The sequence below is a fragment of the Stegodyphus dumicola genome, chromosome 9, assembly GCF_044657685.1.
Source record: "Stegodyphus dumicola isolate Sdum_Otavi_A_Nest chromosome 9, ASM4465768v1".
Taxonomy (NCBI): domain Eukaryota; kingdom Metazoa; phylum Arthropoda; class Arachnida; order Araneae; family Eresidae; genus Stegodyphus; species Stegodyphus dumicola.
Genome location: NC_140776.1, coordinates 109,771,298 through 109,796,115, shown reverse-complemented (window position 1 = coordinate 109,796,115; position 24,818 = coordinate 109,771,298).

Below are 24,818 nucleotides of genomic sequence, written 5' to 3'. Positions count from 1 at the left end.
GTTTTCAGTATATTCCAATACAAAATAGGGCAGTCCACAACATAAAAAAAAGACATCATTTTTTTCTTGGATGGAGCTTCACTTGTATTGGAATATACTGAAAACCGACGTGAACGCCCGTTTTCAGTATATTCCAATACAAAATTGGCTGTCCACAAAATAAAAAAAGACATCATTTTTTTCTTGGATGGAGCTCCACTTGTATTGTAATATACTGAAAACCGACGTGAACGCCCGTTTTCAGTATATTCCAATACAAAATAGGGCAGTCCACAAAATAAAAAAAAGACATCATTTTTTTCTTGGATCGAGCTCCACTTGTATTGTAATATACTGAAAACCGACGTGAACGCCCGTTTTCAGTATATTCCAATACAAAATTGGCAGTCCACAAAATAAAAAAAGACATCATTTTTTTCTTGGATCGAGCTCCACTTGTATTGTAATATACTGAAAACCAACGTGAACACCCGTTTTCAGTATATTCCAATACAAAATTGGCTGTCCACAACATAAAAAAAAGACATCATTTTTTTCTTGGATCCAGCTCCATTTGTATTGTAATATACTGAAAACCGACGTGAATGCCCGTTTTCAGTATATTCCAATACAAAATTGGCTGTCCACAACATAAAAAAAGACATCATTTTTTTCTTGGATCGAGCTCCATTTGTATTGTAATATACTGAAAACCGACGTGAATGCCCGTTTTCAGTATATTCCAATACAAAATTGGCAGTCCACAAAATAAAAAAAGACATCATTTTTTTCTTGGATCGAGCTCCACTTGTATTGTAATATACTGAAAACCAACGTGAACACCCGTTTTCAGTATATTCCAATACAAAATTGGCTGTCCACAAAATAAAAAAAAGACATCATTTTTTTCTTGGATCGAGCTCCATTTGTATTGTAATATACTGAAAACCGACGTGAACGCCCGTTTTCAGTATATTTCAAAACAAAATTGGCAGTCCACAAAATAAAAAAAAAGACATCATTTTTTTCTTGGATCGAGCTCCATTTGTATTGAAATATACTGAAAACCGACGTGAACGCCCGTTTTCAGTATATTCCAATACAAAATTGGCAGTCCACAAAATAAAAAAAAGACATCATTTTTTTCTTGGATCGAGCTCCACTTGTATTGAAATATACTGAAAACCGACTCAAACACCCGTTTTCAGTATATTCCAATACAAATTGGCAGTCCACAAAATAAAAAAAAGACTTCATTTTTTTCTTCGATCGAGCTCTATTTGTATTGAAATATACTGAAAACCGACACAAACACCCGTTTTCAATATATTCCAATACAAATTGGCAGTCCACAAAATAAAAAAAGACATCATTTCTTTCTTGGATCGAGCTCTATTTGTATTGAAATATACTGAAAACCGACTCAAACACCCGTTTTCAGTATATTCCAATACAAATTGGCAGTTCACAAAATAAAAAAAAAAGACATCATTTCTTTCTTGGACCGAGCTCTATTTGTATTGAAATATACTGAAAATCGACTCAAACACCCGTTTTCAGTATATTCCAATACAAATTGACAGTCCACAAAATAAAAAAAAGACATCATTTCTTTCTTGGATCGAGCTCCATTTGTATAGAAATAGCCTAGAAATCAGTTCGAACGCCCGTTTCCAGTATATTGTAATACAAATGAAATGACACGAAAAATGCAAAAAGAGGAAAAGTAACCTGCCTACCTTGACGGAAATTCTATTCCAAAAGGGGAAAACTTGTATCCAGGTGGGCCCACAGCACGGCCGGAACTCAAGTGAAACTCAATAAGTTGAAATCGATCCGTTAAATAACATTCTTAACAAACAGTAAAGTTTTATTCACATCGAGTCGGCTGGGAAATGTTTCTGAAAAATAAATTACCCCCCCTTTTACTCTGAAAATTTGAAAATTGATGTCTTCAATTTTTGAAAAATTGAAGACATCAATTTTCAGACTAAAAGGGAGGTATTTTTTTTTTTTTTTTTTTTTTTTTTTTCAGCTAGAGAAATTTTTCTTCGGCTCTCAGAAATTTTTCGGCACTCGACTGGATGAATAAAACATCCCCGTTTCTTTAAGAATGGGCTCACTGTTAACTATTTCAGCATTCGACGTTTCGCGTCCAATAATAACTGCCGGGTCTTCAAGAATGCAGATGCACCTACTAGATTTTCTACAGAGAAGCTTGACTGGATGGAGAGAGTGGATGACTTTTTCCAAGATTCTCGACTTTGGACCGTCAAGAGGTAATGGATCTTTTTGTTTTTTTTCTTTTAAGAAAATTTATGGATAGATTCATTTCTTTTTGAATGGACCTAGAAAAATAGGACAAAGTTCTTTTCCAAGATTGGATGAGAGAGGGACCCAAAAAAATGGGTCTCGGAAGGAATCGAATGCATTTGCACTCATTCCTTCCAAGACCCATTTTTTTTGGTCTCCTGATTCGTCTCTCTCTCTCTCTCTTCTCAGTCCATTTCCATAAATATAGGGAAAGCGGAGAACCTTTCCCTACTTATTTCTAAAAATCTTTTCTTTATTTTTTTCTCCTGCGTTTATGTATATATCAATTCAGATACTTTTGAAAACGGTCATCCCAATTCTCTGTCGTCTTTTCGGTTTCATCGTCCCAACACTCAGTGGACATAGTCTCAGTGGATTTTGGAGCATGGGTCGTCCGTTCATTGTCCCAACACTCAGTGGATATAGTCTTAGTGGATTTTGGAGCATGAGTCGTCCGTTCATCGTCCCAACACTCAGTGGATTTTGTCTTTGGATCCTCTGAAGATATTTTGGGGGTCTCATGAGATTCTTTGGAAGGTTCGTCCCAACAGGCTGCTGGATCGTAATGGGGAATATTTTCAGGTATGTCTCCCCAACCCTCCGTCTTCCTCGAGTTATTGGAGGAAGTTGACGACAAAGAAGAAGATGTAGAAGAGCCCATCAAGTTTAAAGGCGTATGCTCATCCGGATGTTCCATCACTTGGAAACAGGACAGATTATCCCATTTCTGGATGAGGTTATCGTACGCTTTTGGGGAAGGATCCTTCTCTAACTGATCGTAGGCCTTATCAAAAGCTTGCAGAGGATTGTCTGCTTCCTCCTGAATCCTCTCCTCTTTCTCCGTTCCGTCTGGATAGACGTGATTGATATGAAAATCTCCTTCCATAATATGCCATCGATAGTTGCGCACTTTGTTTTCGGCAGAATGGAAATATTTCATCCTTTGATGATGTCGGGCACATTTTTCCCGATACTTCCAAATGATTCCATCTGGCACATAAATTTCCGTCACGGGTTTTTGATAATCCAAGGCTTTAGCAAAGAATTTAGCTTTCTGGCATCCCACCACATAAATCGTGGAGAAGCTGTGAGTGAGCGATTGGAGAATGCGTCCTAAATGGTTGTAGGGAATATGACCCTCGTTCCAACGAAGTCCGTGCCGGTTTCTTGTCAGCCAGGCATTTGTCTTTTGGTTTTTTTCACTCAGTTGGTGGAAGGGGTGAGGAGGAGTAAACGTCAACGATCCCACGGTCAAAAAATCTTTTGTCGCATAGCCCAATTCTTTTAAAACGTAGGTAAATTCACCCTTCTTGTGGTTGTAGGACTGGAAACCCTCTAGATCGAGCACGATAAAGTTTTCTGAACACGCCATGGCGATGAATACGGTGATGTCTTCCACAAACAGGAGCAAAAAAGAGAATCGAAAAGGTATATATATATAACAGGGAAGATCTAGAAAGGGGGGGGGAAACAATAAAACGTTTTAGAGTCGTCGTCTTGAAAGAGCCATTTTTCTTTTCAAAGGGTTAAGAAGTTTCAAAGGTCTTTTTAAATGAAGTTATGATTATTATCATTATTAAAAAAAAACTAAGAATCAAATCGAGTTTATAGATAACCATATTCATAGGACCAAAGGGACTTACCAGCTGAGTTCACGTCTTCTTCTGTTCTATGAAGAAATCTCGCGGAGGACACACACTTTTATACTCGCGCGACATCTGTCGGGATCGCGACCCCATCTAAATGTCAGGGTCATTCCAACCTCTTAAAAGGATCGGAATGAAAGAAACACTTTGATAAAAAATATATTTATGAAAAGATATCTGAGGGTCGTGAGAACATTTTCTCTCCCCACCCCCCGCCTGTTTCAAAAAAAAAATAATAAAAAGTCTTTCTTGGATCGCGTCAAGATTACAAAACAACTCACAGGACTTGTTTATCTCGATCTTGTCAGGGTCACCGTTTCACATAAGAAGATGGATGGACCCTGAACTTTAGACATGATAAAAATTAACTCTACCCGCCTTTTGTCTGGGAATAGGGTCTCACCGTTTCTAAAAATAGACCAGATCCCATTCTTGGAATTCTATTCTTTAAGAAAGGAGGAGTGATGGTCTATTTTTAGAAAGTGTGAGACAACATTCCCAGACAAAAGGGGGGTAGAGTTAATTTTTATCATGTCTAAGACATGAAAAAAATTAACAAAAAGTTTTTTTTTTTTTTTTTTATGGCTGAAAAATTTTTCTGAGAGAGCTGAGAAAGATTTTTCCTCCCAATCATTTTCGACGATGAAAAGGGAAAAACTACTGATCCGATCTCCCTACGCTTTAGGGAAAAAAATACTTATGAAATATTCATGTGTTGAAATTGGCTATTCAAATAAGTGACATTTTGTTTCTCATTGGAACTGTTCAACGGCGAGTCCACTCGTCTCATTCTTTGGGGTAGGGGATGAAAGTACAGCGGTTTGTTGAAATCGATGATAGTTTCCTCTTTAGTCGGCGGAACTGTAAATCTATCCCGTCTTAACTCTTCTAATCTCTTTGAAAGTCTTTCCACTTGCTCTGCTAAGGTTTCCTCGGTACTCATGGTCTCTCTTAGTTTAGGGAAGTCTTGACGTATTGGCTAGAGAACAGAGGGTCTTTTTCTCTCTATACATATATCATGTGGGAGAGTGTGATTTATAAATCCTTGTGAAATCTTTCTACGTCTTGTGTAACTTGGAAGATTCGTCTTGTGTAACTTGGAAGATTCGTCTTGTGTAACTTGGAAAATTCGTCTTCTTCTCGTCGATTGGGCTGGAGTTATAGAAAAGAAATGGGATTGGAAAGAAATCAACATATTACAAAAAAAGGAACTTTTTTTTTCTATTTTTTTTTTCTCTAGGGATTTACATACCATTTCATTCATGAACATTCAAGGGTTCTCTCCAAGACCAAATTTTAGAAGAGGACCACAAAGAGTACACTTGAGGATCCTCTTTCAGGTCTAGGTGAGATAAGGGTTGAGACCAATATTCTTGGGTCTCTAAAGCATCCCAACTTAGACATTTATTATTATTATTATTAGAAAGTTCATCCTCCTCCTCCTCCTCCTCCTCATCGTCGCACGAGTTCTCCTGGGGAGATTCTTCCGCCTCCTCTTCGACAGCTTTGCTCTCGGAGGGGTAACAATGTAATTTCCGGAAAACGTAACTACCCTCCATCAAATGGTATCGAAAATTTCTCACCTTGTTCTCGGCACAATGAATCATCTTTTGGAAATATTGGTGTCGCGTGCATTTCGACTTGTTCCGCCACTCGGTTTTCCCTGGGATGTAAAACTCGTAAACGGATCGCTGGCAGAGCTTGCTGAAAAATTCGGCTTTATCGTATCCATTGACGTAGATCACCTCCACATTTTCGGTCAGTATTTTCAGGATCGTAGGAAGATGCTCGTAGGAAAGACGACCCTCGGTCCATTGAAGGCCGTGTCGGTTATTTGTAGTCTGGTTGACCACAGCTTGATTGCGGGACGATAAGTCATCGTAATGGACAGGAGGGAGAAAAATCATGGATCCGCATAAGGTTAAATCGCAAGTGATGTAGCCCAGTTCTTTCAAGATGAAACATATATCTCCCGTCTTTGGATCATAACAGTGAAAGTATTCCATGTCCAGAACAATGTAGGAATCTTTGAGAGGTTTGGTACTCAAAATGTCCATCTTCTTCAATTGAGGAAAAAAAGAAAACAAAATTCTCTCTCTCTCTCGCTGTGTGTCCTGAAGGAAAAAATGGATAGCGTTCTCTCGCCGTCTCCTCTTTTATAGAGAGAGAGAGAGAAGGTTGCACGTGACAGGTCGTATGAATTCTGGGAAAGGTCACATTCGTATATATATATTTGTTTTTTGAATAATATCGTGCGTATCTCAATACACATCCATCATCATAATAATAAAGGTCACCTTGGAAAGAAAAAGAAATAAAAAACATGGAACTCGTGCTCGACTTTGAAGGTTTCTACGATTCTCAAGGAGCCTTTATTGTGAAAAAATTGGCTTACGTCACATTGGACGGTACTTCTCGAGGGGTATTTGTTTTTAAACCCCCGTTTCCATGGCAAATGCTCACCGAGAAAGAAAAACGAACCGCTGTGTGGGCGAGTGATTATTATCACGGCTTGTCGTGGTACGAAGGAGAAATTCCGAACAGTTATTTTCCATGGGTGTTAACGATGTTGACGGAACCTTTTTCCATGATTTGGGTGCGAGGAGAAATGAAACGGCGGTTTTTAGAGAAATGGTTGCAAAGATCCATTTATTGCATTTCGGGATCGACGCAAGAGATTCTCAAATACAACGGGATCGAACACATGAATTGTCCTAACCATACAAAAGGTTTTTTCCATTGCGCTCTACAAAAAGCAGTTCGGTATCATTATTATTTAAAGACACAGAGAAGAAATTCGCAAGGTCGATCCTGCACAATTCAATCTTGACAGAACTCATTAAAAAAAAATACATATATCACGTTACTTCTTCAACAGCATAGATGGTTCTGAAGCGAAACTTGGAATTTTGAAATAATAGATCAGAGAGAACTCATTCTTAAAAACAAATGGTAAAGTCTCGAATCGGCTGGGAGAAAAAAAATTTCTCAGAGGTGAGATAAAAATTCTCTAATGAAAAAAAAAAAAAAAAATTTTTTTTTGGTTAATTTTTCTCATGTCTTTAGACATGATAAAAATTAATGACACTCCCTTTTTGTCTGGGAAGGATGTCTCACCCTTTCTAAAAATAGACCATGACTCATCCTTTCTCTAATGGCAATCATTCCATGAATGAATCACGATTTGTTTTTCAAAAGAGTGAGACAACATTCCCAAACGAAAAGGGAAGGGGGGTCGTTAATTTTTATCATGTCTAAGACATGATAAAAATTAACAAAAAGGTTTTTTTTTTTTTGAGTTGTAGAATTTTTTTCAGCTCTGAAAATTTTTTTCCAGCCGACTCGTGACTTTACCATTTATATTTACGAATAGTCTTTGGATTATTTATTTATTTTCTTTTAAAAAGAAAAATTCTGAGCTAGACCTATCTATTGGCTTAACATTCTGGTCATAGAAACAGGCCAGAATCTCATTTTATTTTTCGAGGCTAATGCACGGGTTCTCCAATCAAAAGGGTTACTATAAAGGGATTGGTTTGAATGCATTTATCTGCAAATGTTGTAGGATTCTGTTGTTGAGAAGGGGGTATATTATTATTATTATTACTATTATTATTATTATTATTATTATTATTATTATTATTATTATTATTATTATTATGATTGTGGCAGATTCGTTTTCTACATGGAAGTCTAATCTCCTCCGAAGACCTTTTCTGGGGATCGTCGATAGATGGTTTTTCAATAGGAATCGTTTCCCTCGGATCCTCAAGAGATAGAGGGGGGTCCTGTCTTGAGACATGGAGCGGTCTCTCCTCCTCCTCCTCCTCGAGAAGTCTTGAGAAAGGGAGAGGATTTTCGGTTCCCTTATTCTTGAGGGGTCTTGACAAATTGAGAGGTCCCTCCTCTTCGAAAGAGAGAGAAGTTTTGGTTCCCTTATCCTCGAGGGGTTTTGACAAATCGAGAGGTCCCTCATTTTCGAGGGGTCTTGATAAATGGAGAGGTTTTTCATCTTCGAGGGGGTTTGATAAAGGAAGAGGTCCCTCCTTCTCGAGGGGTCTTGATAAATGGAGAGGTTTTTCATGTTCGAGGAGGTTTGACAATGGGAGAGATTTCTCCTTCTCGAGGGGTCTCTCTTCCTCAAGGGGTTTTGAGGAAGGGAGAGGTTTTTCATCCTCGACGGGTTTTGACAAACGGAGAGGAATCTGAGCAGGCTTCTCCTCATCCCCATCATTATCGAGAAGGATGAGGATAGGCTTTTGGAAAGGTTTTTTCTTTTTCTTCTGAACAGGCTCCTCTTGATGCTCGGGGAGAGGGATGGGGTAGTTGTTCCACCATTCTATTTTTTCTTGCTCGAGGATTTTTTCAAAAGTCGTAGCTTCTCTATGATGAGACGAAGGAGGAGAGTCCTCGAGAAGAATATAATAGGTATTCTTCCCAGTCTTCTCGATCGAGAGAGGTTCGTGCAAACATTTATGCAACCATTCACTAAAATGAACGAGAATCCCTTTTGTCTTCTCAAGACGATCCATAATCCTATTCATTTGCGAGACGGTTAGAAAGTGGGACGTGTAAAAATATTTGGCTCGTTTCATTAACAAAATTTGTGCATCCAAAGGTGGAATGTCACGAGCCATCAACACGTTTTCGTCGGACAAAAATTCGTCCCGCATCTTTTGATAACTCCCCACGGTATAATAACCCGCACATTTTGAAAAATCGGAGGCTTTCAGGTAAACGACTCCTTGGATGATATAAAAGGAAAGATCAACATATTTATATTTGAAAGGAATACACGTAGTGAGCCGGGGATGCCTCCTCATGATCCACTTGGACAAAAATACTACTTTGGGGCTCTCCCCTTTTATTTATAGAGAGAAAGAGAGTGTGACCTTCCCTTCCCTCCTCCTCTCTCCCTGCTTCCTCTATCTCTGGACGTCCTTGGATTGGAAAGGGTGACTTTGAAAAAAAAAAAAGAAGGTCATGGTTGGATAATTTTTTGTTTATTAAATTATTACTTTCACTTCCTCATTCCCACACACATTCATCTTTTTAAGAAAAGAAAAAGAGGTCATGGAGATAAGATTTCTTGGAAAGAAGAGAGAGAGAAACAAAAAAAAACAAATAAAACGGACGTCATAGAGCCTCTATGTGTGTCTGTCTGTGTCTATATAGATATATAAAAAGACGAGAGTACTGGGCGAGATCATTTCTTTTCCATTGGGAGCCATGTCGCTATTAGACGTTTTTCCAACTCAACGGATTTCGAACGGGGAGGATTTGAAGACGCTAAAGCAAATCTCCAACTTGAAAATCTTTTTGGCGTGTCATTGTGCAACATTTATTCCGCATTTACCACCTCATCAAGCGATCGTTTCTTTCAACCAAGATGTCGAATCCTCCAACCTGCTCGTTCAGAATATATACAGAAATTTATTCGAATCGCAACAAACGAAAGAGGAATCTCCCTTCTCTTGGAATCGGATGGATCGAGCTTTGAGACGGCCCATTCAAACAGACCGGCGATATACGAATCCGCGCACGAGTTTTCGGTGGAAGAATATTTTTCTCACGAAACGATATTTTACGTTTGGAGTGAGAACGACGGCTGAGGACGAAGTTCATATTGTTCAAACCACAGCCGCTCCTCTCGCCTATTACGAATCATCGTCCCCCAATCTGAAGGAAAGAAGTTTTAAAGTCAGCGACAGGATGAAATATAAGAAATATATTCTAAGACCTTTTCAAAACTATGTCGTTCCCCCGAAAACGCAATATCTCATCGTCACAACCCAGAAGAGTCTCTTTCTCGTCGATCGGTGCTCGTACTCGCTTTGGAAACAATTGAAAGTGGAGATTTCTTTCCAATCGCCGATGATGTTTCAAGAAAAAGAAGAAGAAAACCCTCCGTCACCTTTACCCATCCCTTCCTTAGATGATAAGAGGAGCTGGACCAAACCGTCGTCATGGCCCGAAACAAAATCGACCCGGCAAGGAAATGAAATTGAAGTCATCACAATTGAAGATGAGGAGGAAGAAAAAAAAATTACCTCTTAAAAAACGGTCGACTTACCGGAACCTACCTGGCGTGCAAGATCCGCTTCAGAATCCAGAAGCTTCTTCTTCTTCTTCTTCTTCTTCTTCTTCTTCCCCAACTTGTTCAAACAGGCAACCTCTTTCGAACTCCTCACAGACAGAACCTCTTCCAGTATCCTCTTCTTCTCCTCCAACCTGTCCCGACATCGTAGAGGTAGAATGTCAGACGGGTCCACAAGCTTCAAAAAGTCCCAACATCGTAGAGGTAGAATGTCAGCCGGGTAAACAAGTTCCAACAGGTCCAGAAATCATGGAGGCAGAATCACAGCCGGGTTCACAAGTTCCAACGGGTCCAGAAATCATGGAGGTAGAATTTCAGCCGGGTAAACAAGTTCCAACGGGTCCAGAAATCATGGAGGTAGAATCACAGCCGGGTCCCGACATCCTAGATCCCTCCACTCATCCCAAAGAGACTCCAAGTGTTTCAAGACAGCCTTGTGAGGATCCAGCCCTTCCCGTATGGAATGATTATATGGACTTACAAAATTTGGTGCAACAGGAAGGAGAAGAAAATAATCATACGGATGGGTGGGTCAAAGACTGTTTAGATCATTTAACCTCGAATGAAATTGAACTGTTATGGAATTGCATTTCTGAAATCACATCGGAAATGGGATAAAAACCAAAACAAAAACAATTTTTTTAATAACAAATGGGAGGAGGGTCATGATGTCATTTTTAAAAAAAAAAAAATATTATATAGAGTCCAATCTTGGTGGTTCACTTCAGTTTTCCAGCATGAGGTGATCCACGTTTCCCGAAATATGGATCGCATTCCAAGAGAGATTGTGTAGAGCCTTCACTTCAGTTCTTTCTTTTTTTCCTACCAAGAGGAGAGGGTCCCCAAAGGGCTACCCATGTCCAAAGAGAGAAAGTGTAGAGCATTCATTTCAGTTTTTTTTCCAAGTTTAGGGGAGATTAGGTCTCAAAATGACACCCCCCCCCATTTTCAAAGAGAGATGGTGTAGAGCGTTCATTTCTGTTTTTTTCCAAAGTTAGGGAGTTTTCAAATGCCTAACCATTTCAGAGAAAGAGAGAGAGAGAGAGAAGGTGTAGAGCGTTCATTTCAGTTTTCCAACATTAGAAGGTCCCAAAATACCTTCTGAATTCAAAGAGAGATCGTGTAGAGCGTTCATTTCCAGTTCTCCAAGATCAGAAGAGGGTCCGCTTTTCCCAAAAGGGCTTTCCGCATTCAGAGACAGCGAAATGCAGACTTCAGTTTTCTCCCTCCCCAAGAATAGAGGGTCCCAAAATGGCTTCCCATTTCAAAGAGAGAGGGAGAGGCGTTCATTTCCATTCTCCAAGATAGGGTCGTCTGCTTTTTCCCAAAATGGCTTCCCAATTCAAAAAGAGAGAGAGAGAGAGTAAAAGGGTGTGTAGAGCGGTCATGTTCATTCTCCAAGATAGGGTCGTCAGCTTTTTCTCAAAATGGCATCTCCCCATTCAAAAAGAGATCGTAACCAATTTTTTCCAGTTTTTTCCAAGATGGGGGGGGAGAAGAAAACCTAGGATGGAATAACACGACACACAGAGAGAAAGAGAAAAAAAAACGCCATCTTGTCATTTTCTGATAGGGTACCGGTGTTCGAATACTTTTGTGACCGACTGTACATCACCTTTTTGCTAGACGTGGATTCTGAGTAGATTTTTAACTGGTCTGACCGTTTGTTCAGAGAAGGCACTGAATTGCAAGTATTGTTCATTAAATTGCCTTACTCTCCCGACTTACATGAATATGGTTTGATGGCTCTGTGTTTCTTCATGTCAGTGAAAGGTATGGATAACAACTGTTCTCCGTTGTGACTCGCTTCTTTTTTAACCTTGACGCAGTTTGGTTTTCTTCTAAATTGTGGCAAATTTTTTTTGTTGGACACTTTCTTGTTTACGTGCAAATTCTCTCTGTGTGTAACCTGCTTCAGTTCAGTTTTTAATTCATGTTGACTAATTTCAGAATTATTTTTTTTTGTTTGATCTTGAATTGTTTATGAATTTGAATTCCATTTTTTTAGTGTTAGTTTTGTTTTCTTGAAAGAGTACTTTTCCCTCCGCATTTTGCAACTGACTTAGTCTAGCAGTTGTCTGCATTTGTGTGAATTTCTTTTAGTTTCGGTTTCGAGTTCTTGACACAATAGTGTTTTGCGTTTAAGGATTTTTTTTCGGCTGATCCGAAATTTTCATTTCCTTGTTTCAGGTAAGTTTATCTCAAATTTTATTTTTCACTTTTGCTTCTAGATGCGCGCTAGATTCTTTTGGTTAAGTTTTCTTTCACGTTCCTGGGGGTGTTCTCCGTTTGTTTCAACTTCTAGTTCATTTCAGTGTTTAATTCATTTAGGAATTTTTTTTGTCACTGTTGGTTGGCTGGAAAGTTAAAGTGTACTTTTTTCTCTCACTAGTGATTTAATTTTTTGTGTGTGTGCTTTTATTAACTTGTTTTTGCAAATGGATTTTTATGACACTTCGCTCCTGCTGCTGTTTAATTGATTATACGAGTTGTAATTAGATTTTGAATTTAATTTGTTAAACTTAATGCTTTGTAAGTAAATTTTAATTTTTTTATCCCTCAATTTAGTCTCAGAATTCCCTCTATGACCCATTTAATTTAACTTTAACCAGAACTACTGCAGTAAACCCTAGGATGGTCAAAAAAATACATTTTTTTCCCACATTCTTCAGGTACACCTCTGAAATTCAACATCTATGCTAAGGATAATTTCAAAACAAACTATATTTTTATACCATAATTAACTTATTAAGATTTTCCATTTTAGTCTCTGTAAAGAAAGAAATCGGAAGGGAGAGAATTTTTCAGGCATTCAAAATTAATTTAGAGTCAGAGTTTAAATAAGAAACATAATGTCCTAATAAATATTTCAGAATTAATTTAAAGTCCAAGAAAATGAATACACAGGAATGACTTACCTTTAAGTAGATATCTTGAAGTAGAGGGGAACCTTTTCGTTAAACCCAATCTTACGACACCTGGCTAATCCACACCACAAGGACTCGAAACGGCACCGCAATAAATTGCATCACACTCAAGGAAAATCAGCTACACCGTCCAGGGAAATCGGAGGATTCGAAGAAAGGGTGAGACATTAGACTGGAGTGCCATGTGTAGCAGTGTTAGTCCATTCCTGTAAGAATATCTGCAGTAAATAAGAAACTGGCGTGGCTTATGATCTGTATACAGTTCACATCAGGAATCGAAATTCAATTCACAGAAGCTGGAGAAAGCATATTAGCAGCTCCTTGCTTTTTTTGCAGTTGACTGTCACCCTCTGCCAGAAGCACTGCCGGTAGGCGAACTACATCTCTAAGTGTTAGTCACAAAGTCCAGTCAAAAAGTGATTCAAACTCGAATTTTGTTCGTCTCCTTCACAAACACGGGCTCCCATAGAGGCTTCATTTATCGCCCCCTTTTTGGACTAAATTTGCGTTTCTTTCCCTGAATGACCGAAATAGGTTGATCACACATGCGCACCCCTCTGCACTTAGCGAACACCAGACGCTCCGATCGCCAAACAAGATGACTTTCATTGAAGGTGATGTGGCAACCTCTGACATTTCCGTCACTCACATCCTGTCCTGAAGGTAAATTGCACAAAACAAATTTGTTCTAGAACTTACCAAGGACAAAAACAACCCGCGAAAATCATGACATAGCAAAATCCCTCCCTACCTGAATTCTTTTCACAATGACCCGAATCTTGGGCAAAAATTTTAAATAAAAGGAAAGAAATTATATTCTTAGAAACATCTGTTTTTCCCCAAAATTAAAGCATTAAAAAATAATTCAGAATTGGTACATAATTGTTTGATCTCGTTATAAAAAACCACGTGAATTATTTTTCTGATTTAGAAAATCTTAATTTTAGTTAATTTGAATTTTAATTAATTTTGAATGCCTGAAAAATTCTCTCCTTTCCGATTACTTTCTTTACAGAGACTAAAATGGAAAATCTTATTAAGTTAATTATGGTATAAAAATATAGTTTGTTTTTGTGAAATTATCCTTAGCATAGATGTTGAATTTCAGAGGTGTACCTAAAGAATGTAAATAAAATGTATTTCTTTGACCATCCTAAGATTTACTGCAGTAGTTCTAGTTAAAATTATATTAAATTGGTCATAAAGGGAATTCTGAGACTAAATTCATTACTTAATTGAAAAGAAAATGAAATTTGTAAATCCTTAGTTTAAATGTGTAAATGATATAAATTGATTAGTTCAGATGTGCAACTGAAATAAGGCATTGTACAGTACTAATTACCAATGATGCGAAATTTAATTAAAAATGTTGAGGAATCTGAATAAACTTGTATTTTAATACGGAAACTTATTTTTATGATTTTCTTTATATCTATTTATATGTATTGTATTTACTTCTTGTTATCCGATCCCCTCACGGCACGGTCCCCGGATGGTGAATCTGTCTGATATCTGAGACCCGACGAAGGAGGCTTACCCGGATATTTACCGGCCTCAGGGCAAATACTCTCGACACACGAGTGCTATTGACGAATGAAGGGTTATTGTAATTGGCTATTTATCGCCGTACTGGTTATTTTTTGTTATTATACTTTTACGTATGTTGTAATTGCCATGTGAATGGGTTTGGGGAAGTTTTTATAAAATATTTACGACTCTTCTCTTTAGTGGTATAGTTTGTAGCAAGAACTTAAGATTATCATTATATATACGCGTGCATTAAAACTAATCAGTCTGCTCAAAAAATGCATTAGATATGTGATTTTACTCATGCATTATTTCTTCGTACATACACAAATAGAAATATATATTTCTGGCATATATGTATATAATATTTGGAGTGTGCAGTAGTTTTTAAAATGCATGAAATTTATGAAATCAGATTGAAATCTGTGTTATATTTTATTATCTATTTAATGGAGAGATACTTATTTATTACTGATTTAATGGAGAGATACGTTTTATTATATTACGTTTTTATTGTCAAGTGGAGTAATCTTTGAAATATTATAAAAACTGTATAATGGATTGTTTTGCTAAGCAAGTTTTTTCCGAACATTACGCTCTGTTAACTCTTTATTGAATATGTCCACTGTATTATGAAAAGAAACCTGACATTGTATTAAAAACATATTTCCCTAAAAGATTTAAGGAAGGCAATTATTATTCATTTTCTCAAATATTTGTTTTTATATATTATGTAATGAATGTGGAATATTTATGATTGCAACCTTTGAAATCAATCAAAAATAAATATTTAGGTCAAAAGAATTGTGTATGTAAAAAAACTTGTCCACATATATATTTTCATGTTAACAGAATTTGTTTTTATATATCATGAACAATTATGTGAGTTCATCAATGCAGAGATTCCTTATTGATTTCTACAATATTTGTCCTTGCAATCGTAAAACTGCATATTTGCAAAAAGTATAGATATATTTTCTTTGAAAATAAAAGTAAGACTGTTAAGTAGTGTCTTAGATATCAATTGTTTTATCTTTATTTAAAAATTAGGGCATAATCGGCAAATTACTGAGAAAATTTAGATGACTAAAAACTAAAGAATTTTGAATGCAAGAATGTTAGATAATTTTAGATATAGATTTTATTGCTTATTACTATATTTAACTACACTTATTATTGCAGCTTATGTAAAATTTACTGTTTCTGTTTAAAAAGTTGTTCTTTTTTACATCCTTTCACTTTTATGAAGAAAGTTGTAAAGCAGAATTATGGTGCAACGTTTATTTCATATAATGCCTGCTGAAAAGTAGGACCAATTATGATGTAACAGGAAAAACAAGGAAACCAACAGTTTTAAGGAAGTATCTGCAGATATCAATTTTAACAGCTAGTATCCTAAACATTAGTCAAAGTGTAACAAATTTTTAACTTTTTGACCCATTTGGGCACCTAAATTATAGACATAGTGATCTTATAGATTCAAATAATTAGATATTAATAAGTGGTCTTCAACCTGTCTCCTATATCTTGCACAACCAGATATTTCACAACTCACTTTACATTTTCACTGCCATCTCCTTTACAGTTTCCAATGGACTCATTTTTTTACACCGAATATACATGTACTTCTATCTACATAATCTATGTATTCATCATATGATTGTTTCTTTTATTTATGTTTTATTTCTTAAGAAATTGATATGATTTTAAAAAAGGACAACATTTATATTATAAGAAAATGATTTAATGAAGGTGACCCTTTTCTTTTTACAATGAAAAAGAGGACAAAAAGCGAACAAAGCAGGACATTTGCGTCTTTACAAAATTTTTTTAAAGCAGTCACACGAACCGTAAAACGACTAAAATACAAATAAATTGTTGTTATTATTACTTCTACATCAATTGGCATGGCAGATGATACCATGTTTAATGCATTTGACAAAATATGTGTATTACAACCTATGCCTAGTGTTTTCTTTTAGAGTAAATCTGGTAATTTTTCATAGACATTATTTACTCCTTTTGCATCTTTTCCCACCAAAATTTGTATTTGTATTATCTGCTGTTAGTGCAACAACTTTATATTTCAAATTGTTTTCATTTATTACTCTGTATAGATGGTTCACCAAAATTTCTTCGCCCTCAATAGACTTTAAATTAAAAATTTTTATGTGAGTGCCATTGTTAACATTATAATATCTTACTATTATTGGATACAATTTTGTTTCATTATGATTCGATGCCTCAGATAAAACTGTTACAAATACTGCATTTTTCAAGTCTTTTGCAAGTATATTGTCACAATTATTATACTCAGAGTATAATAATTATACAGTGAAAGGAAATTTGTATTTGCATCAGATGTAAATGCGAACTATAATATTATAGACACATTAAAATAAACAAAGTAAAGTGCGCAAAAGTATGAGGTGCATGACAAGTGTGGCTGCGTGATGTATTGATATGCCCAGAATGTGTTGTCTGTGCATTTTATAATCATGTTTCTTCGAACTGCACCATCACATGACCATTGACGTGTAACATTTCGAAGCAGCATCTTTAACTAATACAGAGATAAACAGATTAGTTGTAAAATATTGAAAAGGAAGACAGTTCGGAGGACACTTCTTGAAGAAGGACAGAGTCTACCAAATGAGGACAATTGGTCTCCTTGCATGGTGGTTCACATGTAACATTCTTTTCATTGTTACCTCCTGGGGCATAGCTAGAGGGGAGTGAGGGTGGACATCTGTCCCTTGCCCCCCCCAAGGGGAGCCAAACTGATGTTACTAAATTTTAAAATTAAATATTTTCCGTTCTTAGCAAACAAAAGGGGGTGCGAAAACTTCAGCTGGGCACTGAAAACCTTACCTATGACTTTGGTTACATTATCAGCTTTAAGATTTTCCCCAGGCAGATTATTATAATTCTCATACTGTCTTCGGACTAGTTGTAAGACATTTTAGCTCTGCGTATTCCTAAACATTCATGATTTCATTTGGATAAAATTTTCACGGTGAATCATTTCCATAAGTTTCTTTAGAGTATCAGGTATGAGTCAACATTTCAGACATTAGCATCATATTCTGAAACATAAGCACAGAAGCTAACCATACAGAAATAAATGCCAATGATGATTTAATAGCTGTCCTTTTAAAAAAAAAAGTATTCTATATAATATCCTTTAATAAAGGTTAGTTTTTCTATATAAATTCACCTTAGCTGCTTCATTACTTTTTACCATTTTGTCTTATTAAAGATTTTACAGCAGTGCTGTTCTTTTGCAAAGTGGAGATCTGTATTAAATTTCTATTTTTTTAGATATGTACTGTTAAATATAATTTAACAGAAATTCAATTATCCTTCATCCTCTCAACATCAGTTTTTACTATTCACTTATATATTCTGATGGACAGAATGAAACCCCTAAAAGGCGAAAAATAAAAATAAGTAATAATAATAAAAAAAGGATTTAAAATAAACCATATTTTGATAAATATGATTATTTTGTCATTTTATTTATAATAGAGGAATAAATTGCTGTTTTAAAAACAAACCAGTACTATGGAATAAAATTACATAGAAAAAAATTTCCATAAAAAATGACAAATGGTCAAATCAATAGTCATGTTTTTCCTGAATATATAAACCTTCATATCCAGCATGTAAAATTTTAATAGAAATTTCTATCCAGCAGTAAGAAATAGTATTGACCTAAAATGGCAAGGATGAGTCATGTTAAAGATGTTTGATATTTATTGTATTTTGTGTAACGATTGTAAGTTATATATTTCTTAAATGCAACGGACTTATATCATAAGAGCTTGCTTTTGTTTGCATAAAGGCACAAATCCACATACTATTGGAATTTCACTTTGCCAAACAAATTCAAATTTTACACGTACATCCATTTTGATGTTTTCAATGAAAGCAAAAATACCAATCTGCAGTTTGAAAAATTAATCTGGCAATTTAATTATGATCTGTACATTACTTATAATAAGTATAACAAAAGTTAACATATAACACATATGAAATTTTATTATTGTACAAAATCTTTGGTAAAACAATTTTGGAAACTTCTGAAAGTTAATAGTAATTCTGAGAACATAAAAAAGCTTTATTATTGGGCATTAGTAATAGTTATTTTCTTGTTTGAGCAATCTAAAAGCTATTAAAAGAAACAGAAATTGAAAAATCATCAGGAATCATATATGGTCATCTTAGGGAGATTTTATTACATTTAATATAACTTATGTAATAGTTTACTATTTATATATGTATATGTGTTATTTCATCACTGTGTGCTAACATAAGTTGTCAATAACAATTATTAAATGCAGTGGTTTGTGAAATGGGCAGAAGTTTTGATTTTACTGCTTACTTATTTATAATTATTGATCATTTTTAGCAGTTACAGTGAAATCATTGGGGCAACCACTTCCTGAAAATGAGTAATGTTTCTGAGATCATAAATCAAACTTCACAGAATTCGTTTTTAAATATCTCTATAAGATGATGGATTCCATGAAAGATAAGAGCCATGGATGCCCTTCTTGCAGAGATTTCACTGTGTAGATATTTAGTTATTGCTATTTCATTACTCATTATTTGCTTCTGCTCTCTCACATAAACTATATGCATGATGCTTAAAAGATTTTCAGAAATATGTTTAATAAAAATTTATAATTTTAATCCAATAGTATATATTATTAAATTTTTTTCACATTTCAGAAATGTTTAATATGGAATTTTTATTTACTTTCTCAAGGGGGAAAAAAAACTTAACATCATGATGTGTTAATGAAATAAACATCCTGAATTTTTTATTCATACATAATTTGTCAATGCATGATCTCATAAAAAAAGTTCTCAGATTTAATATTTAAAAATTATGGAAATTTTTAACTTTTTTTAAAATAAAAATTCTTGTTTTTAATGTAATGAATCTCATTGCTAATGTTGGAAATAAAGATAAAATTGTACCTAACAGATGGGAGATTTCACTGATATGAAGTTATGGCATTAAAAAATTATTCCTGTTAGCATAGAGCTTCTGATAACAGTATTCAGACTTACTAATACTATTTCTAATATCTAATAGTTTGAAAAGACAATAGAACTTTGTTAATTCAAAATTTGTGATAATTTAAATTTAGATATCTCTTTCCCTGATGAGTTGTTTTAAAAATGTATACTAACTTTTCTTCATAAATCAAACATAACTTTGATAATTCAAAATTTGTGATAATTTAAATTCCTCTTTCTCTGATGAGTTTGTAGAGGCATTAAGTTATTTTAAAACAAGAGACATGAAAAATGAGCAATGCCCTCTCCGGGAATCGAACCACGGACCTCTCGAAGACCCGCCAAGCATGCAGACCAATACACCACGAAGGCACGCTAAGAAGGTGGGAGAAATATGTTATATACTCCCCATTTTAAAGGGCACTGTTGATTAATCAAAAAACTCTAGTGGTGGAGAATCATCATCAACCATCATTTTTAGTTCAGGCGGCACTATAGAGATATTGTTTCTTTCTTCTTCTTCTTCTTCTTCTTTTTTTTTTTTTTTTTTTTTTTTTTTTTTAATGCAGTAGAAGTAAAAAATTAGCGACGCCTTCACAGGGAATCGAACCACGGACCTCTGGAATACGCGCCCAGCATGCTGACCACTACACTACGAAAGCATGCTAAGAAGCTGGGAGAATTACCTTATACACTTCCCCTTTTAAAAGGTGACTGAGGTTTTATGGGACCCACTCGCCAAATCCTGGGTGTGGAGAATCATCATCCACCACTCTTTTAGTTTGAGTGCCACTTTAGAGAAATTATGTATTTTTTTGGAAGCAGAAAAGATGAAAAATGAGCAATGCTCTCGCCGGGAATCCAACAACGGACCTCTGGAATACGCGCCCAGTGTGTAGACCATTACATCATGAAGGCATGCCAAGAAAGTCGGAGAAATACCTTAAAAGTTTTATCGAAAATGGATACTAACTTTTCTTAATAAGTCAAATTTCCTTGGGTGCTGTAATCAAAATTTCAATCAAATTTTCAATTTACTCAAAATTCAGAATTTTGAGTAAGTTTATTTTTCCCCCTACTTTTTCCTATTTATCCTAAATTCATAGAAGTTGTTCTAACTTCTCGGGAGATTCTAATCAATTGAAACCTGGAATGTTAACAAATATGTAGAAGTCTTCGGTAAAAAACGAACTTCCCCTTTTCGTCCTGACAAGCAAATGAAATATTGTAACATGAATACAAGTCTGTATCTCAAAAATCGTCCAGAAAAGCATCCGTTCTCTTAGCAGATGTTCCTTACACACTTTGCTTTAAGTTAATTGAAACAAAATCTACCGTGGTATGTAATTTAAGTTCTTCGGAGGCAGTGTTTTGTCAATATTCAAATTTTTTACACATAACAGTAATATTTGTAATAAATACGAGGGCCATCCAGGAAGTAGATTACGTTTCCGTCTGTGTCCGCTAGGGGCGGGGCTAGCGCGGCCATCTTGGGGTCAGAGCGTTGCGCAGCTCAGTCTGCATCTAGCCGTGCTAGCGAGAGGTTCGTGCTGTGCTCCGTTCAGATACTGTGACGGTTTGAAATGTCTGCGTTAATTGAAAATCCCGCGAGCTGCGAGGTGCGCTCAGTAATAAGGTTTCTGACTGCAAAAAACTGTAAACCGATAGAAATCTATCGGCAGCTTCGTGAAGTGTATGGGGACAACATTATCACTGAAGGTGGAGTGCGTCAGTGGGTCATAAGATTTCAAAATGGCCGAACCAATGTTCACGACGAAGATCGAAGTGGGAGACCCAGCATAGTGACCGCCGAACTTCTCGAAAAAGTCGATGCTAAAGTCCGTGAAAATCGAAATTTCACAATAACGGAACTTTCTTTGAGTTTTCCACAAATTTCGCGAAGTTTGTTGCACGAAATCATCAGCGAAAAGCTTGGTTACCACAAGTTTTGTGCAAGATGGATTCCAAAAATCTTGACAGAGGACCACAAAAATCAGCGAATGGCTGCAGCGTTGAACTTTTTGGACGCTTACCATAAGGATGGTGACTCTTTACTCGTACAGTCCCGACCTGGCACCAAGCGACTTCCACCTATTCCCAGCAATGAAGAAGTGGCTAGCTATGCAGCGTTTTGAAGACGACGCACAGCTGCAAGAAGAGGTAACGAAGTGGTTAAAGGCGCAGGCGGCCGAATTTTTCGACGAAGGAATTTCCAAGCTCGTACATCGCTACGATAAATGCCTTAATTTGTATGGTGACTATGTAGAAAAGTAGTATTTGAGTGTGGCTTTCATCTGTATATAATAAAATTTGTTTCCTATACTTTGTTTATTTTTTTATTCCAAAACGTAATCTACTTTCTGGATAGCCCTCGTATTTAGAGATATCATGTATCATACAGCATTATTTATTAGGAAAGAACACAATTCTTGGTTTAAGGATGCTAGCATATGAGAACACTGCAGCTTGGTTTCTTGATCAATGCTATATCTTTTGGTACCTCTAAATTTTAATAATAAATTATTAGTGCTATGTAACTCTTGATTACCTTGGCATTAATTAAATCACACTGTTTCCTTTGCTTGGTCCTAATACTTATATAATGTGCCGTATGTGACTTCAGAAAAAAATCCAAGCTGTTGTCAAACTAAAATGAGAAGCAATGATATAAGAAGCATGATTGCCAGTGCCCAACTTAGCCTAAATGGGGACTTTACCAAAAACTTTTTTGGGACCCTCCTATGCTTTACTGCTTCAAACATGCGAACTTTTTAGATATATTTAAATTTTTATAGTAATAAACTTTCTAGTCGATTAAGGGCCCTTCTGTGATGTGGGGGCCTGGGGCAACTGCCCCGTATGCCCTTGCCTTAGTCAGGATCTGATGATTACATAACCTACAAAGTACATATCTGAGGACTATATTTCCCACCTATTTGAGTCCCTACTGTCATACTTTGCTTTCTTCCTTGAAATTGGTATTATACTGCTAGCTGCTAAACTTCCTATACCATGACTGCGGCATGCAACAAATGTCAAATTTGCCTAAAGTACTACATGGTGGGATGTGCAAATAGTTAATGATGAGCATTCTAGCGCATGCACACAAAGCAGGTATGAATAACATCTGTATTGTGTATAATTGTAAAGTCACACCGCGATTTTCATTTAGAAATCACAACTGAACATCGGTCGTTTGAGTATTACGCCTACATACTATTATAAACGAAAAACTCCTACCAGCACCTGTCAGAAATCGACTGCTCCAGGATTGGAGGGTTTATCGGTCCACTAGCGCCTAGAGGACAGCCATTTCGTCTCGGCTTTTGCGGGATTGTACAATGACTTCACGTGCCCTGAGTCAGGAATTTGGCTCCTCATGTTCAGGACTACGAGTGTCTGCACAGACCGCGCTATGACGTCTGCAGCACCACGAACTGTTAGGACTGCGACCGTTATTGCGGTTTTCAATTGATGACGCAGCAGAGACAGGCGTACGTACCAATAGATTGACGAACGACGATATTGGACACAAGAGTACCACCACATCCTCTTTGTAGAGGTTCTGCTTCAACATCATGATGAAACTCGGTTCTGCGTCAGCCATCATGATGGACGTATCCATATATGGAAGTGTAGCAATTTTAACGCCCAAAAGCAGAGTACTTTAACCATCAGCTGTGTGCATTTAGAAAAATTATATGATCATCATGAAACATGCAAGAGGAATGAGAATACAGAAATGAAAATACGATGGAAGCCTATGAGTCTACGCTTAGTCACCATGCATAATTGGTCTCAAATTGATTGAAGAGCATACTTCGGAACACAAACTACACTCTTTTGCAAAAAATCCAAGCACCATGAAGGAAGTGGTAGTTTTTGATGAAATTGAATATATGTATAACTCATACACAGGTAATAAACTGATTAAAAAGTCAAAGTTATAGTACCTGTTCATGGCTCACAATCACCCATTGAGTGTTCAAGTTAGTAGTTGGTCGAACCGCCTCTGGCGGCAATGCATGCTTTAATTCGTCGAGGCAAGGAATGGTAGAGGTTCCTAATGTCATCCTGCGACACATTCTGCCAAGCATTCATCAGTTGTCGCTACAGATCTGCGATATTTTGTTCTGCCCGAATCTGGCGGCCTACCATGCCATAAAGATTAAAATAGTTCCGACCCGGCAATAAGCCATACAGCATTGAATGCTGTGACACCAAAGGGTGTCTAAAAACTATTTAGCGATCACTCAGCCCGAGTCAGACCTTAGTAGTATCATTACGAATCCCTACCGCACCTGAGCGCGCACTGAACAGAACGGTGCTTATAGTTCTGTGAAGGCCGCTAATTTTCTCCATATTCCACTCCCAACGTATGCGCAGAATAAGTGAGCAGCGTGGGCGAGGTCAGGTCCGATTAACTCGCATAAGTAGAGCAGCCAACTCATGCATTGCCGTCTCTTCCCTACGTCGACGAAGGACCCACGGAGAGGGACTGATAAACATGGCCCAAGATCCCTAAAAGTGAACTCCTGACGATTGAAAAAAAGACAATTGTAAAAGAGACAACTATTCACTGACGGCAATGAAATTATGCTCTCAGAAAACAGCTATTAGCACTACAGCTTACCACAATATCGCTGCCGATCACATTCACTCAGGACCAGGTTCGGAGCCTGTGCAGCCGTACCGGGCGGTAGCACTTAGGGAAGACAAATGTTTTAGAATTTAGGGAGGCACTGGGCGGCAGAAGTTAAGACAGCAAAGACTGCACCGTGGGGCAAAGAACCTACCATTGGCCCTGCGTACACTCCTTCATTGATGCTATTCCACCAGATGCTAATGTTAACTTTCAAGAGAACGATAATCACCGTGCATAATTGATCTCATATTGGCTGAAGAGCATATTTCCGAACATAAATAGTGCCAACTCAATTCTTTGTTTTCAATCCTATAAGCACTTTCAGAAACAAAATTGAAACATAATTTCGAAACTTGATGACAAGAGTTTTTAATTGTTGATCAGGTTTATGCGCGTTGTCAAATGGTTGTAACTGTCGTCCTAACACGCCTCATGCATATCACTTTTGGGAAAAAAACTGAAGATCTGGCAAGCAAAAGGGACGTTGTAATATTAAACAGACATTCCTTGGAGGCGTTGGCCGCATGCAGCTGGCTATTATCTTGCTCAAGGATGATCGCTGACAAATGCCATAGTTTTGGCAATACAGAAGTTGGCAGGATCTTGTCCATAAATCATTGGGCTCTTAAAGTGCTGCGAAAGATCAGTACAAATTT